At 30.3% G+C, this 18,562-nt stretch overlaps 1 long non-coding RNA gene across 2 annotated transcripts; it reads right to left on the bottom strand.

The window, feature by feature from the left end:
* Positions 1–812: 812 nt before the first annotated feature.
* LOC119689033 lies at positions 813–3,268 on the bottom strand. 2 transcript variants are annotated; one of them, XR_005253337.1, is made up of 6 exons: positions 3,173–3,268; positions 2,358–2,465; positions 2,131–2,216; positions 1,740–1,786; positions 1,092–1,457; positions 813–1,021 (listed from the first exon to the last, which is right to left on the bottom strand). It is a non-coding gene; the product is annotated as an uncharacterized LOC119689033 (long non-coding RNA). The 2 variants fall into 2 exon arrangements; XR_005253336.1 differs by having other exon boundaries at positions 815–1,021; positions 2,362–2,465.
* Positions 3,269–18,562: the final 15,294 nt, after the last annotated feature.

Here is an 18,562-nt window from a genome sequence, read left to right as displayed (position 1 = left end):
GATTAAAAGTTTGAAGTAATTAAGGTAAACTCAAAAAAATTGTGGAATAAATAGATAGATTCTGTCCATAGCGCATTTCCAACTTAAGCTGCGCTGACATTTCACTCTTTTATTATCAGAAAATTAAAAATGCTATTCAAACAAAAAAAATATATATATTTCATATAAAATCCATGAATTTCTAGAATTTTTATACAATACTTGTATGCCACAGCTTGTTTCGGCAACGTTGACTTTAAAGTAACAGTACCTACTGGAATACTAGTTATGTATAAAAAAAAAATAATAGTTTGAATATAACTGATCTAAATCTATTAATAATAACTCGTAAATTCATTGAGAGGTTAAAATTATTAAATTCCACAATTAATGATAATGTAAAACGCTTCGGTTTTATTTCAAAACTCGACAAATGGAGATCACAGTGAAATTTGTTTCTAATAAAAATATTCTTATAGCAAAAAATTATCAGCTGCGCTAATGTTATATAGAGTGTCTCAAACCCTTCCTTTATACTTAAACTTGTGCTATTTTACTATTTACTATGGAAATTAGACTATAAAATTCCATGTTTGAAATTGCCTGGTACTTAATTGGTTAAGAATTAGATGATCTTGAAACGAAAATCAGATAAGCTTAATAAACGCAATCATATTTAAAAAATAAGTTCTAGGTAGTAACTTTGTGGCGTTGTCGAAGAAAGAACGTCTCATCGTTGTATTCCGTAATAAATTTTTTAATTACAATTATGATTAAAAGTAGTAAAATAAAACAAATTTAATTGCAATAAACATTTTTATTAAAAACATGCATAAAATAAATTTTGTTTCAAAAAGTTTATGTAAAATTTTTTTATAAACATTAATTTTTTTTCCCATTGACCACCAATTCCAGAGACCCTAGTTCGTAAGAGAACAAAATCTAATGACGGTTTTGTAGTTTTGGTGTATGTGGAAAATTTCCATAAATTTTTCTCAAATTAAAATCTAAGAAATTCAAACTAAGACAAGAAAGGACAACACTGTTAAAAGATATATATTAGAAAATCATTCCATTGGTTTAAGCAATACAATTTCCAATATGTTACTTACAAACCACTTGAATGTTGTTTTCAGTTATTTAATAAAAAAAATTATTGTTCTGGTAATTTTGAACTTTCTCATATGGATCCCGGGTGAAAATCAGCGCGATTTAGTATTTTATAATTTTTCACGCGCTAGATTAATTTCAGTAGTACTCTTACTAATTCTAGACCCAGTATTCACTGGTATCGACATCATGCTGGGTATAGATTGCAGACTTTCGCTGGCAGTAAGACGAGCTGATGGAACAAACAATTTACGGGATTCAGTAGACAATTTGGAACAAATCAGTTTATGTTTAGCCAATTTTCCTATGTGGAAAACTTTGCTACAAAGTTCACAAATTTCCATTTTTACTGGGATTGGGGCGATTTACTATGAATAAAATAAATTTGTTTAAATACATATCAACAAATTATAATCATAATTAATTCAAAAAAAATTATTAAGGTACATTTAGTCAAAAATAATTTTCATTATATTATTTCATAAAAAGTAATATCATAAATATTGCAGGGAATCGTGAAAAAAAATATATACGAGTATTTCACCTTTTATTTTTTATGACTGCGGTTTAAACATTTGTACGATAAAGTGATCTAGATAAGATTGAATTACAAATAAATTAACATAATAAATATTGATTTATTTGGTTACCTTCTCATCAAAACGGGTGTAAACTCTAAATTTATGTATAACAAAATCTGTTAAAGAAAGTAATAAAAAGAATTAGACTTTAGTTCTTAAAGTAATTTTCGAAATATTTGAATTGAATATTGAATAATTTTAACTTTATTCTGGAAAAAATAAAATAAACTAAATCAAAATTTTTTACTTATAGTGAGAGAGTAATAAAAATTAACGACAGTGTTATTCATCTTCATCGTGTATTTGGGTGTACTAAAGTTTATGTGCATCTCAATTAAATAATAAATATAGTAATTGCTATTTGAACATTTTAAATTATATGTAAATAGAATTATATTTATATGGAACCATAAAATATGTCTTCAGTTAAAACCCATGCCTTATAAACCATTTCACTTACGATTAATAACAGTTGACACCTAATTACTCCAGATCGGTTTGGGTTTGGGTTGACAATTTAACAAAAAAAATATGTGGAAACATCAGCTGAAAAAAAATGTTTGATAAGATATATTCTAAAACATTCTTTGGACTAAAAATTTTGAATATTTGAAAGTTTCTTAATTTTTGCAAAATACTTTAAATAATTTAAATATTTGTCTACATTTTTGAAGTATATTTACTAACATACACGTAGAAGGCATTGCATTTACGGTTTCTGTTTTTATCGAATCAGATGTAGGGGGTCTTCTCAATATTTAGTTATTTTCCATACCCAAAATATGAAAACAAACTCTGTAAAATGTGAAATAAATGAAATTATTTATAACTAATAAAGTCAATAAAAAGGTAATAAATACAATAATTCATTAGTTCCTTAATAAGTCTTTATGTGACTATATCAGATATATACCTATTTTGACGTTACATAATTCTTGCACCTAACAATGAATCTATAGACTTAAAAGAATTTTATCTATGGACAGAATCTATCTACCTGTTGTTATCTATCTATATATAAGGTAGATATGTACCAAAAACAGATATATAATTTGTAGGTAATATGTGAATACTGCGATATCAACAGCCACATTTAATATTACTATTGGAGTCGATTTAGTAGTAGTAGAATTAGCCATAGCTATTAGTAAAAAGGGATTAGTGGATGCAAAAATTAATTTAATTTTTGATTAAAGATAAATTTTTTTTGACTGACAAGTGACTTGTTTTAATCTGAAATATGTTTTGATTTTCTTGTCATAAAAATAATTACTGAACGAAATATTTTTTTTTGTGAATTGCGACTAACATTATTTTGGCAACCATGGATACAGTTCGTCTAAACTATTACAATAATTTAATTAATATTGACATATGTTTTTGTGAATAGAAGCTAATTTAAAAAAAATTCTGATTGATAACTTTTTAATTGCAATATAAAATAAATTTAAATGGAAGCAAATTTTTTGCACATTTAAATAAAAAAATGTATTTTTACTTACAATTTACAAATGGGTTTTCTTCAAATCACTGATAACAATTTAAACAAAAACCGTTTAACAAATTTTAAAACAAATTTAGGACCAAAAATATTTGAAACATTCTATATAGGAAAAATATTATAACTGAAAATATTAATATTAGTTTCAAAGGTAAAATATTTTATTAATCAAAGAAAACTTGGTATTGTTTCTTGAGTTAGTGCTATTAAGCACTTTTATTCTTTTGTGGCTGGGGAGCTTATCCCTACCCCACACTAGGCTTTAACTATGCAGGAACTCACATCGTTTATTTATCTTTTATCTATTGATTACGGACATTAGGTCAGCATATCTTCCTCAAGGTCCTAAGGTGGACTTAAGGTTTGTTAGGGCGGGGTTGGACAGCGTATCAACTTTTGTGAATAATTTTATGCCTCTGTCCCTGATATATTTTTACACTGAGTCGATCCTTAAATCGCTGTGTGTAAGATACAATGTAATCTTAAATAGTCATCTTATATCTTATTGATTTTATGCTATCTGTAATTGCTTTATGGCAGTATTTGAGGTTATGCTAAACGTAACACATCCCTACTGTAGTGCTGACCAAATTATTTGAGTATATAGTAACTTTCCATTTTTGAGGTTGATGTGATTATTGTTAAAGAGCGGCTTTAGAAAATGTAGAATTTTAGAGCAGCTATTCCGTTTGCATTTCATATGTTTAGGTAATTATAGACGAATAAAAAATTTAATTATTTACATAAATAAAACCAATTTATTATAATATATTTTAAACTTTTAATTTTAGTTGATTTTAAAATTAAATGAAATTTTATATTTCTTTTCATATAAATATTGAAGATCATTATTATTATTTCAGCCTGAAAATATGTTTTGAAAGAAATAGTGCTGTATTAAAACCGATATAATCGGCAGTTAATTGAAAGTTAAGAAATTCAACTAAATTCATTAAAACTAAAATGTTTTAGCTCTAAAGTCACTAAAGTCTAAAGTCAAAAAAGATGTCAAAGTTTTTATCGCGTTTTTGAAAGACCATCACAGGCTAAACTACCAACTCAAAAAATAAACTTTTGAAGAATTTGACCTTTTGACACTTTTGTGTAATTATTATTGAACTCTTTGAATACATTTTTTGTGAGTGCTTAAAATTGTGTAAGAGCAAAGTTATCCATCTTGTAGGCGGAATTACTGGGCCTCACATTATATAGAATAATACTATGCTGTTAAAGAAGCGCACGTTAATTAAAGTACCCAGGATCAAAAAAATCTGTCTTTTATAAAAATCCAACAAAGATAGGTGCCGGTCGACAATATTTTTTTTCTTTATATCTGCAAGATACAAAGTTTCACAAAAAAATGAAATATTAATTAACTCAATGGGCTCAAATATTTGCAATCGTGAGTCGTTCACATTGTTTATTGTTATTTAAGTTAAAAATAATTCAATATTTAATTTTATGAAAACTGACTTCATTGCATCGAAAACACAATTCTTTATTCATTTCTCTTGTAAAAGTATGTGAAACATATGAAATAACAAAGTATTTTCCTGAAATTGGAAAAAAATTCATACGTTTTGCCTTCTTGGTCTTCACATAGGCGTAGGCAGGCAGCAGGGTAGGAGGTGGCACAGAGGAAACATTTGTGAAATTGAATAATTATTAGATTGAAGATTAATATCTATTATTCTGCGATTACTAGAAAACTGTCATTACATTAATATCGAAAATCATTATTTGAATGTTTAACTGGACGATCTATACAAATGCACTCCCTTGTCTTCACCATTCAGTAATCGCACATAAATGAAAACATTATTTATGGTAATGGCCCTCATCTCACTATGATATGTTATGTTATATCGAAGACAATTTTAGAGCGCTTCGTCACCGACATATGCCCCACTTGGTTACGCCCATGACACTTTACATATGCAAATTACTCTATATTTTTGTGTGTAGTTTTTGTTTATTTTCATATAATTTATTTTATGTTCATATATATATTTTTTCTCGCAATATTACTTTGTGTGTCGTAACAAAAATAGGTCAATTTGTTGCAAAGTGTCTTTTTCGTAGTTTTCCATGACATTCGAACATGGCAAAAAACAAAATTACTTCACCATCACCATTGATAAAATGTTCAATTTTTTTTATTATTTTATTTTTATTCATGGAATTCATTGTTGAAATCGTTTGCCTTCTCTATGTCTTACAGCATTTTTCAGTTTTGATAATAATTTTTTGTTATATTTTTTTGCTCAGTTTTCTCTGTGAGCCTATAAATTTGCATCTGCAGATATATCTACTACACTACAAATATCTGTACTCATATCTGTACTCGTATCTGTACTCATATCTGAAAGTGTGCAAATGCTTGTTTTTAAAAGTTTTCGTCCTGAATTGACATTTACACTTACAAGTATTTGTTTTGTTTCAGGACATTCGGACATGTAAGTTACATTATATCGGCATATCTTTTCATATTTATAACACAATTTAGTTCATTTTCGCTAAATTTCGTATATTTAGACGTTTTTCGGTATGTGGAGGGAAAAAACTCCTTACGGATTGTAGAGGCTTTCAAATGTTTTTTTTTTATTTTACTTGAAACTTCAAAGATTTATAAAATAAGTTGTACTTTTCCAAATGATATATGGTAAATGAAAAGTTATTTACTTATAGATTGCGCCTTTCCAAAATCACTACTAAAAAGAGTACTGAAGAAATAGGAGTATAATTTGATGCATGCAAAAAAGTACTAACAGCCAAATTTATGTGAAAAGTACTAAATACCATATTTTTATATTGTATTTTATATGTAATATAAAAAAAATATTAAATACCAATTTGTTTATCTAACACGATAATGCCGTGATCGCCTTATTCTCCTGATATGGCTGTTTCCCGAATAAAAAGAAACCCTTAAAGGACAATGTTTTTCAACACAAGATGAGCTTAACGCTAATGTTTATATGATCCAATGCTTAAGACCATATTTAATAAGGCGTGCAATACATATTAGCTTATTAGTTGTATATATATAATTATATAGTCACACTTCCCACATCAAATAGTTTAGCAAGAATAATACGGGGTGATAACAACGGTTAGTGAAACTTGCCTTACCTAGGGGCCATCATAGTGGGCAATAGATGTCTGTGCGTAGAGGTACATAGAAAACTGTTTTTCAAATGTTTAATATTCCATAACTCACATTAGTTCATTTAAAAATGCTTTATTATATCAGAATTGTACTTTGTAATATATAAAGCCGCGGTTACCATACTCGTATATCACAATCTTCTGTCCTGTGCGTCTTTCCGTCTCGTAGTTACACATTGATTGACACTAAATTTAACTTTATCGACTTCAGATTAGAATTATTCTAATTATGTTTAAAGATTTGTTATTGCTATTGTCTTGTGTTCTGTTGTGTTGTGTTGTGTTGTGTTGTGTTGGAATTGTGCTGTATAACTGCAACCACATAATTCAGTAGTAGGCAGTTTTGATAAACATTTCGGTCGATAGCCTGTGCAAGTATGTGAAGGTGTTAAGCATAAATTGAGTAAAGCAAATCATTGAGATCACAGTAACATAAACAGAATGTATAGGACCACACCAAACTGAAATGGACCACACATCCTAAGTGCAGTAACTTCATTATATATGAAGCATGAAATAATTTTATTTCAGCTGTGACATCTTTCCTCATACACACGCCCGATAGTAAATTTGGAAGTGAAATTTTGCTTATCCTTGGGCAATGATTTCAGTTTGCCTTTAGAGCCACTATCGGGAAGTTTACACTAGATGAACCATAAATTACACATAAATGAATTGTTAAATCGAAATTAATTTAATCAAATCTTAAATACATATTTATTAGTATTACGCTCTGTGTATCAAACAGTGCAGTTATTTAATTTATTACACAAATCATGAACTTCCAAATGCAATTAGAACTAACCAAAACAAACTTATAGTGTAATCTATTCTAACAGGTACAGAATATGAGGTTTATGTGGGCATATATAAATAATTATATTAAATCATTTACTGTGTATAATTTAAGTATGTGTAGAAGCACATACTTATATTATACACAGAATGTTAATATCATCAAAAGATTTGTGATTAATACAAATTTGACGCATTAGTAAAGAATGTTTATTATTCTCGTACTAAGTAGAATTACATATACTAAGTGTTGACATTAATTTTAATAGGTCGCTAATTATTATCTCAAAGTTTTTTTTTAGAAAAAGGTTTTCTTTTTTTCTTTTGGCTCTCTCTGTTTGATACTCTCTCTATTTCCATATCTCTTGTGTCTCTTTCTTTTTTTCTTTTGCCTCACTTTCTTGCCTCACTTTTTCTTGCCTCTTTTTCCCTTATTATTCTTTCTCTTACTCTTCTCATTCCTGTTTCCTTTTCATGCCCCTCTTTTTCTCGCCTCTCTTTCTCTTGCCCCTCTTTCTCATATCTCTATTATGTCCCTCTTTTGTATTCTGCTATATCTCTCCATTGTTTCACTATTACCATTTTCCTGTCTTTCTTTATTCTTTTCTTGTTTCGTTCCTTTCTCTCTCTCTCTCTCTTTCTTATCTCAATCTATATACTTCTTTTGTCTCGCTCTTGTGTCTTCTATCGTTCTCATTCTCATTGTCTGCTTCTTTTGTTCTTGGCTTGCGTCTGTCTGGTGTGTTTACACTTAGTGTTACGGTTCAGTTAGTTGGTACGTATCGTAATTACGTGTAGTTAAATGTAGTTAAGCTTTTATTCCCAACATTTGATAGCCCCCTGTGGGCGCGTGGCCGACAAGAGCGAATATGACTAAACCTAAGTAATTAACATGATGTTCGTAATAAAATGTTAACTTATTTTATTCTGTATTGTACAATTCTATATCCAAAATAGAATTGTAGTCTTATCTACTTAGTCTTAGAAACTTATTGTTAGTCTCATGCGTAAGAGAAGGTAAAATTAATGAATGAATGTGTAAATAAAAAAAAAGGACATCTACTGTAATGACAAATAAAATTGTGCATTTGTCAAGTTATAAAATTATTTATGCTTAAAAATGTATCACTTTTTAAGCATAAATAATAATAAATTAAATGTTAAAATAAAATATATCTCAAAGCCCGTAGATTTCTCCGAGTGAATATCTGTTGACACTTAAATATATCCACACGAGTCCTCTTAATCCAACTACAGCAAGGAATCGTTGTTAAGCGTGCCTGATAAGCATGTATCCAAGACTGGATTATTTGGTCAAATTCTTTAATAAAATTTTTGATTTTTATAAAGCAGAAAGCTTTTTGGTATTCTGGACACATCTTGACAAATTTCAAAGCTCAAGTACCTAGTGCTTCTATAGAGTAAAGCGTTTTGTTCGTAATTGTTCGTAAAAAATGCTTGTAAAGAGCATATATTTTAAGTTGTCAAAACCATTTTTCATGCATTCAAATAACAATAAAGAATATGCTTGTAAAGAGCATATATTTTAGTTAAGAATATTTGTCATGCATGCAAATAATAAAAAATGCTTGAAAAGAGCACATTTTTATAGTTGTCAACAGCATTTGTAGTATTGACAACTAACAAGGAAAAGAGCTTTTTATTTATGTCACAGAATACCAAAACCTTTACAGCAATCAATTCTGACAAATGTCAATGTTTGACAAGTTTATAAAGTGCACAGAATAGGTCCGTTAGTATATATTATATAGCAATAAACAGCATTGTGTAATTCGATAAGAATAATTGGTATTTAATACAACAAAAAAAATTAAACAAAATGCAAAGATATTGAATGAAATAAAATTGTATTTTATTTGTACGAAATAAACTTTTAATAATAAAAGCATAAGACTATGGAGAAGTCACTTTTTTTTTAATGTCAAATATTCAGAGATCACTGATTTATCAGCATAAAAGAAAACTTCTTTATTTGCATATCTTCAACAGCTGATAAAATATATGTGGTGAATTTTAAATTGAAGTAAGACAATTAAAAAAGAGCAGGACAACAAGAAAGTGAGCTTTTCGAGTAGCATTTTGTGCCTTTTATTCCCATTTGCTATCAGAATTGATCCGTAAATTTGATTTATCAATCCAGCGAAAACCAGCAAAAAGTTCACAGCGTATTATTTTGACACATGCATCCTTTTTTCGTCTGATATAAAACTATTAGAGGATGTAAGATATAGTTTCGAAAATTTGAAAGTCTTGATTTTTATATACAAAAAAGTGAGCGCTCTGATACACCATAAAAGTGCACAGACCAGCAATTGCAGGAGTTATTAGATAATGATCCGACTCAAAAAGCAAAACTGAACCTTCAACACTAGTGCTGAATTACTTCGGCAAGAAGTCCATACTTTGTGTCTGCTATGTCCACAGCGGTATTGTGTATTACGAACTCTTGAAGTCCTGCGAAAATCTTAATACACAATCCTACCGCTAACAAATGGTTGATTTTAACCACGCATTAATCGAAAGACTTTCAACTTCAGTGTATATGTGAATTGCTTTAAAATCACAGTTATCCTCAATCAAATCAAATTCATTTGAAATTTTTTGTTTAATTAATTATTTCCAATCAGATTTTTCATCAGGCAATTAAGAATAACATTTTGGTTCGACCTTATTTCAGAGCCTCATAAGTAGGGATACCACCAATACCAATTGACTGAAATAAACTTTCGTTCGCATATACGAAGGAGTATGTCAAAAATATTTAAAATCTACAAAATTTCACTAATTGTTAAGCACTTAGCATAAATTCGAGAAAGATTACTACTGCGTTTTCCAGGACGAAAACGAAAAACGGAACCCATTAATAATTTATACTGAAATCTCAATCAAGGCGTCTACATAAAATCACAATTATACCGATTTCGCTTATGGACCGCCCGGTGGTTATAAATTATCGCTCATTTCGAAACAAAAATGTGGAAGTGGACTCAATGAACCTTGCTGCTTTACTATTAATTGCAATAATTAATAAACTCTGTAACGCCAGCATCGTAGCAGCTCCGATATTGAGTGGCACGAGTCCGGGATTGTGAGCCAGAGCCACACAATCCCCTGCCAGTTAAGTTGAAAACGAACTAAAAATAAAATACTCGTGCATTAGCCGAGGAAAGGAGTCCACAAAAAATAAGAAAAAAAATATTCAATTAAAACAATTTCGTCCTATGCAAGGATATGCTAACTTTTCAAACGCGCAATTTTGTTTCCATATCATTCATGTAACACCTTTTTTATGGTTCTTGTTTTTATGGCGCTTGTTCTTCTACTTCGGATATTAATTTTGTCCTTTCCCGAGCTCATCGAAATGTGCGTAAGGACGTGTGTGTGTGTAGCAGAGCGTGCGGGCTGGGCCGGGCCGGGCCGGGCCGCCTTCTAGGGGCAAGGGGTAAATGAATGTTCGGTATTAATCTGTTGCAATTAATTCGGTTCTAGTGAGCTCGTTTTGTTCTTTCGTAATTAACTTAATCCTTTTCATGTTTATTGCGCATATTTATTACGCTTATTAACGTGATTACAAGTGTTTCCATTTTTGCATGCCAAGCTGAGATTTTCATTTGAGATACAAGAATTCCAAATGGAGACGGCGGAGCTTTGGAACGAGATGAAATGTTAAAATGCACACAGAGATTTTTCTTTTTCATTTCGAACATTAATAAAGAAAATGAGCTAAAATAAAATAAAAATGAAAGGAATAAGAACAGCAAAAAAATAATTTCAGAAAATCTTAAGCAGATTAACAAAATTTAGAAGAAAATTAAAATGGTCGCCTAAATAACAAGATTCGTATAAATAATTAGAATGAAACTGAAACTCTATCTTCACAAGGAACACGAGCTCATGCTGGAATTGTGTTATATGAAGATTAAAATTTTTTTTTTTTTTAAATCTGCAATACCGAGGTCGCTAAGCCTAATATACTTCTGCTTCATACTTCCTTCTGTCAATTTTGTTAGTACTGAAGATGGCTTTTCAGGTATCACACAATTGTTTTTTCTATGAATTGATCTTTTACTTTCATACTTTGTTGTTAAAAGTAAAGTGTCAGAAGCCTAAGTGTGTTTTGGGAATTTAAAGCTTGAAGCCACAACAAAAAAACATATAATCTAGACTTAACACAATTTTCAAAATTTAAAACTAGTGGTATTAATAGTATGTATCTACTGCTTACTTAGTAAGTGTAACGAACTAAGTAAATTTTATTAGCCATACAAAGAGCTTCCGTGCTTTTCACACTATCTCATTGAGGCGGTTTTGCTCATTATAGTCACTAATGAAGATGATTTACCATACAAAGAGTTTTCATATAAATGAGTTCATTATTAATAAATCAGCTCATTTAAGCCGAAATTTGTCAAATGCAATCCTTAAATATAAATTTCTCACAAGGGACAGCTGAGCTGTAAACAAAGGTACTGAGGAAGTAAGTATTTAATAAAATCTTTGTTTTTATTAATTGAATATGCAATTAATATGTAAAACGTATACATATAAATGATTAAATACTGATCGTATATATATATTTTAGTACTTTAATTCTAGCTTATAAAAAAGAACATTAAGTTTAAATATCACGCAAATTCAGGAACGTCCAGCATTTTTTTCAATTTTTCTAGTTCTATCAAAGATTTCACCTTGTATTTGGGAAATGGCCTCACCTGTCTCTACTGTCTATTGCAAATCCTCTACTGTGTTAACATTTTTTAAGCTAATTCAGCATAAAAAATGTTTACCTTGGAACTTGTACAGAAGATTGAAATCACTTTACCTGTAAAGCCCCATTTTTAATGGAAACTCTGATCGCGCATAAAAATTTCGGAATAATTGCATTACAAATCGATGCACAAATCCAGAAGCAAGCAAATTTGAGTAAATAAAATGCAACAAGCCTTGAAAACATATTTCTAATTGTTTTCCACAAAAAAATTATTAAGTAAAAATGCTGCTAAATAAACAAACTGAATGTCGCATTCATTCGTGAGATATTCGCTTTATTCGAGAATTATTTAGCATTTGAATTTCCGTTTAATTTATGGGTGGACACAAAAACTATTACCAATCGTGTTTCATCATTATTTGCAGGATTTTTACTAATGCATATCGAATAAAATTGATTCCTGGAAAAAATTGGAAAACCCATTAAAAATGGATTAGTTGATAAATTTATAAAGAAAACATATGTTGTAGATGGTTTAACATATTATTTTAACAATAAAAAAAGAAAATATATTATATGTGTTTTAGCCTATTTATTAGTACTATTTATACTTTCAACCTTAAACCTGTAGTTCTCGAGAAATACAGACTGCCTCCGCCAGGCAGCCCGAACAGTTCCTTGTTGTCGCCAGTTGGTACTATCAAGAGCCCCCAAATTGTTGGTCTTAATCCTTTAACCGAGAATGCGGGCGTCCTCTATAGCATTTTCCACCTGCGCGTACCGAATCAAAAAGCTTTCTAGTCAGAGCACTTTCTTACATCCGCACGACATGACCAAGTCAACGAAGCCCCTGAAAGAAACGAATCACTTGCAAAATAATGAGGTAAATACTAATAAATAACTTAAGGTTCTGCTCTAAAATGCCGAGTGTATAAACAAAAAGACACAGATTGACAGATTGAAACTAAATAGTATTGGCGTGTGTTGTGTTATTGTGGTTTCTTGAGTTAGTGCTTTTGCGCACTGATACACTTTTGTACTTGGGACGCTTATCCTTACTCCAGACTAAGCTTTAACTATGCAGGAATTCATATCGTTAATTTATATATTAGTTGATGACGGACCGTAGCTCAGCATATCTACCTGTGGGTCCTGAGATGGACTTGAGGTTTGTTAGGACGAGGTTGGGCAGCATATCAATGAAATAAAATAGTTCTGCCTAAATGTCAAAGTATAATACAAATGTTAATATATGCAAAAAACAAAGCGTACTGAAAATGGAAGATTCTTTATTCCACTTTACCTCTATGGTCACAGAAAACACATAAATATTGAAATTCTATGCATTGTTGGCAGACTTAAAGCATCAACGAGCCATTATATGTGCTCAAATAAGCTATGGCACACAAGGCCGCCTGTCAAATCTTACTACAGACTCATACCACTAAGAACGACATGTTCTACGAAGTAAGGTTTTAGTTGAACAACTCAAAACTAACAACGTTGTTATCTTAGAAAGTAAGTTATGCGCAAAATTTCAATTATACTCACACTAACCTCCAACGCAAAAACAAACTAGTCACTCTTTACAGAGGTTGATGATTCTCAGTATGGTCCAATTATATAGAATGTAATGACCAACGACTGTGGTCTTATTGTACGGAGTACTACAGAAATTCATTTGCTCAATTTTATTTTAAACATTTCCAGCTACTATAACTTATTCATAGATTGGATATAAATCTTTGATATAATATTCATGAACTATTATTGAACTTTTAATGCAGTAAAACTGAATAATTATATTAAACAAATAAAAAATCTTTCTATTTAATGGAATGGTAAATAATATATTATGATGTCAAGGCTGACATTGTTGTTATTTGTTACAACAATGCCAAGAAATCTCTGAAAGATTTGAGAGTATAGTTGCCATCCACCATCTCGGTGTAGATCTCGATGGAGTACGCCATCTAGCGTCTACATATATGTGTACTTTTTATATTACTTACACAAACGATAGCAAATAGTATGTTTATTTATTATTGCTGTTTTTCATCTAAAAATGCTTAACCCCATTGAACAATGTCTCGACAGTTTTGCTATATCGACGTTTCATGCCGTTGGGAAGATCAAAATTTTGCCATGATTAAAATTTAAAAAGCGTTAAAGGTTTTTATTTTATTCTGCGGTGTGAATTATAAACTAAAGTCTAAAATTTACAACATTTCTATTCAATAATTAAAAAGTAAATGCTGATTAAGCACCTAAAGTAGAGTTTTTCAATTTACAATAAAAAGCACACCATTAATTTCAGGATTAGCGTTCATGAGAACAAAAACAACAAAACAAACAGATAGAATAATAACAAAAACAAACAATTGAAATGTGTAATGAAAAAGAGATATGGAAGCATATAAAAAGGAAAGTGCCTACTGAAAAGGATCAAAAAGAAAAATTGAAATAGAAAATGTGAGTATGAAAAAAAAATATTCTAACAAAAAAAAAAAAGAAAAAAACGCTGTTACAAAAGTATCTAGCATAATACATAAGCATTGTTAATGGATACATAGATTGGAAGAGATACCCTCTGCTTCTCTTCACAGGATTTTTTATTATCACAAGATGCTGAAAGTAGTGCACCAATATCCCCAATAAACCAACCGATATGAGAAGCATAATTAATGTTCGAATAAAAACAAGTGACTTGTAAATATCGTTAAGCATTAAGCATACACGTACACATATATGTAACCTATAAACTAGGATAGCACACCGCATATCGCATATGGCATATAGCACATAGCATATAGCACATAGCACATAGCACATCCTTGCCAAATCAGTGCACGCTCGGTCTTATACTCGCATGCTGTCCTTATACCCAAGAGCATATAGAGAAGCCGGAAATGTGTTAGTTGCACTGAACTAATAATGGCAATTTGACAATGGTAATGACATTATGAATGTATGCGTTTGCAGTTGTGTGTGTTCGACTTTGAACTCGGCATGAGCAAATGCATAGCAGGAGCTGTGCCGTACAGTCTCATGCTTTATTCTCAATCTTGTAGTGGGAACCGTTATTGGTGGAAGGTGGTTTAGTTCTGTGCTAATGGCTATGACATTAAATACTTGGGTAAGCAGCACACATAATAGGGATAAAGTACATCATAAAGATGCCACAAATTAAGCACATTCAATGAGTTTTCTCTCGCCTTCATTAAATAGAAGAAAGTACGAATAACAAAACAAACGTTGAAAAAGCGCTGAAAGATAATAAAGGGGAAAGCGTATGTTTGCCAGTTGAAATTAAGGTCATTTCGGTGGGAAAGTAAAAAAGAAATTTATTAAAAATAAAATTTCAAAATCACTTAAATCGCTTTCATTTATTCTTCTATTCTTCTCTTAAACAGACAACTAGTATCTTGAAAGACATAAGAGAGACTGTAAAAGGTTGAATATAAATTTGCACAAGTAGGAACGTTGATGTGTTTACAAATTTAAACTGTGATATAGGATAACGTTAACGCTATATAATCATTTTACAAGCTATACACGGTTATACACAAGGTAAAATATCAGATTGTTATTGTTATTGCTAGAATTAGTTTGCGGCACTTCGATGACATTCTAGACTTAAGAGGTAAAAGTATTCGTTCGTTGCTGTCATTCGACGATGATGAACTAACTATTCAATGCTGCCAACTACTTAATACCCTAGTTTTACGATTCGATGATGCCAGAGGTTTATTGATAAAGTCCATAACGCCATTCAAATCATTTGGTTGCTAAAAGCTTGCGTTCATATTTACTTTGATCATTATTAATATGTGCCGAACACTTAATTGAGAAGGCATTGATAAGTTGGATGAGAGTAGAACGAAGTATATGTCGGTTGCTGGTAGAAATGGTAGTCGATTAGATGCCTAGCTATAAACTTGCAAATATACTTTTCTTTCATCTATCTTGGTATCGGGTACTGGTACCGACAAACAACAATGATATCGGCCTGGAAATTAGACGAAGTATCACCACTGCCAATAGTTGCTACAAAGGGTTCAGTATGGAATTAAGTTGTAAAGCTCTCCCTCGACAGACAATACTTAGACTTCATAGATCGTTTATTTTGCAACAGTACTGGAAGTTTTTGAGAGAAAAATTATTCGTAAGGTTCTTACTCCCCTATGGGCCCCCCTATGGATCAATGAATACCGCATCCAAGTTGTACGAACCTTATCTCGACATTCATATAATTTATCGAATTAACATTCAACAGCTTCACTGGCTTGTTACCTCTAAAAGCACCATCTTTGCGTACTGTCAAGTACTAAAGTTTGCACTTTATTTTTTCACTTATTTTCTTATTTCTTTGTCTAGTACTACAGATAAAGCGATTTTATTGTCTAAGAGGTAATGTTGAAGTTATAGTGAACACAATATAGTTAATATATCTTACCTCTTTCGGGTACTTTGTAAGGTGTCATTATGGAAAGTAGACAAATGGACACATATTATATTTGTATCATGTATCACAATACACCTCATATAACATATATTGTAATACTATATACCATACTACAGATACATTATTTGCAAATTAAATAAATAAAGATTTAATAGTTTAAAATTTTCCTTTACAAATCTTTACATTTACAAACTTTGAAATGAATACTTGCATTTCGTAAAAACATCGTCTTTCCACATTTCTTGAATATGCATTTTAAGCGAAGTCTTCTGTATTTCAAATTAAGTTGTCTGGGCATGAGCTTTAGGTGTCGCAAATTCGATTTATGTCGACAAAGAGGGCATGTGGTATTTTCACATAGCCAAATGGTAATACACTCCTTGCAAAATATGTGCTGGCACTTCAAACTATTGGGATATTCCGCAACGTCTTGGCAAATGGCACAGTGAAAGTCATTCGCATCATCAATAAATAATTCTGAATTGATACCCATTGAGTTTGGTTTTTAACAAATTTGTTATGAGTAACTATAATTAGCTATAACTATAATTATTTCGCTCCATTAAAAATAATTATGTTACTTACCTTAAACAGTTAATTCTTAAATATGTAAATAATCCTTTCGGTCACTCTTCGTATTTATACTGGAAAACCAAAAATCTTCAATTTTTTTACGTTGACAAATGCTTACAATATTATTACAAACAGTCTGTTATAGAAAACTTTAATAATATTTGTTTTATTATAAGAATCACAACGCTTACTTCGGATTTATTATAAACTCAATCCAATTTTTTCAAAAATCCAAAATTCAATCAGAAAAGTCATAATGTCATTTTGCTGCAAGCCAAAGTTGCCATTAGCTACGATTTTTTCTATATTTTAAGGTCCTACTTTCACCATCAGTTATGATTTAACAGCATGAATGTGTCAAGCCATATGTAAATGCAAAATTATAATTGAGATGCCATGACTATATCAATATTGAATTTAAATCAGCTTTAGACTAAGCGCCACTGATATTGGATTTTAGACTTGTACAAAATCCTTCTCTTTTTCCAATGCAGCAAACTTAAAAGTCCGAATGAAAGACAGTTATCATCGTGTCATCGTAATGAATACATTAATGTGTCAACTCGAAAGACATGAATGCAAAACTGCAAAGTAGACATGCCGACACTCTAATAGTATGTTTCCACTGCTTATTTAGTAAGTTACTTAAGTAACTTTAAGAATTTATCGTTTCCATCGACTTAAGTTACTTATTGCATATTGACATAAGCTTAGATCTTTATTTTTATTAAATAAATGTGTAATTGATATATAAAATGCATATAAATGTTTTAATATATCAATTATATATTTAATTTTTTTATGTTAAATATTATTAAGTGAAGTTTATAAAAGTTTATAAAAGTTCTATAAGCTCATTATAATGTGAACGTTCATTGATTAATATAAATGAGCAAGTGACTAAATGAGATAGTGTGAATGTATTAGTATGTATTTCATCTCTAGAATAATTTTTCTGAAAGTCTAGCAAACACCCCATTATGGTAATTTATAATCAATTAATTATGATATAAACCAATGGTTAATGCTGCTATCAAATTTTCATTAGGTTAACCAGAGATAAAGCGGTTAAAAAAAGAGTGATCCTATGTTTGTTTTTAGTTTTAGTATTATTTGATAATAAATACTTATGTCTCTATATTTTTAAAGACATTTTTACATAGTTTTTTCACTTTCTTTTTTCGATCAGTCAAAACGACTAAAAGGATTATAAATGATTATTTTTAATCCTACTATCTTGTACTACATCTATTGCGGATATCAACTTTGATTTATTTCTGTTATGCTAGAATATTTTATTAGTTTAAATTAAATTATTATATTACTTAGATACTTTGTTTTAATTATATTCCACGTAAGTGATTTTTATGGCCACTGTCTTAAGAGCTTATATAGCAGCTATTAAATTTTAATGACATTACATTTCATTCCACTCATTTAGGTTAGATAAGTAAGCTTAGAGGTACGTTATGTGGGGTGGCTACGATTTCTTCCAATAACACATATTGATAGTTTTGTGTCATTCAGTTGCACTTAAATGCATATGAATCCTGTCTTAGCTCCTGAACACACAAAAGCTCAAGCAAGCAAGGCACATGTGTTTGTGGAGGTCCTGCACACAAACTGTTCGCTTCTTCTTACAAATGCACACTCATACG

Source organism: Teleopsis dalmanni, chromosome X (assembly GCF_002237135.1).
Source record: "Teleopsis dalmanni isolate 2A chromosome X, ASM223713v2, whole genome shotgun sequence".
Lineage (NCBI taxonomy): Eukaryota > Metazoa > Arthropoda > Insecta > Diptera > Diopsidae > Teleopsis > Teleopsis dalmanni.
This window is presented reverse-complemented; position numbering and strand designations above follow the sequence as displayed.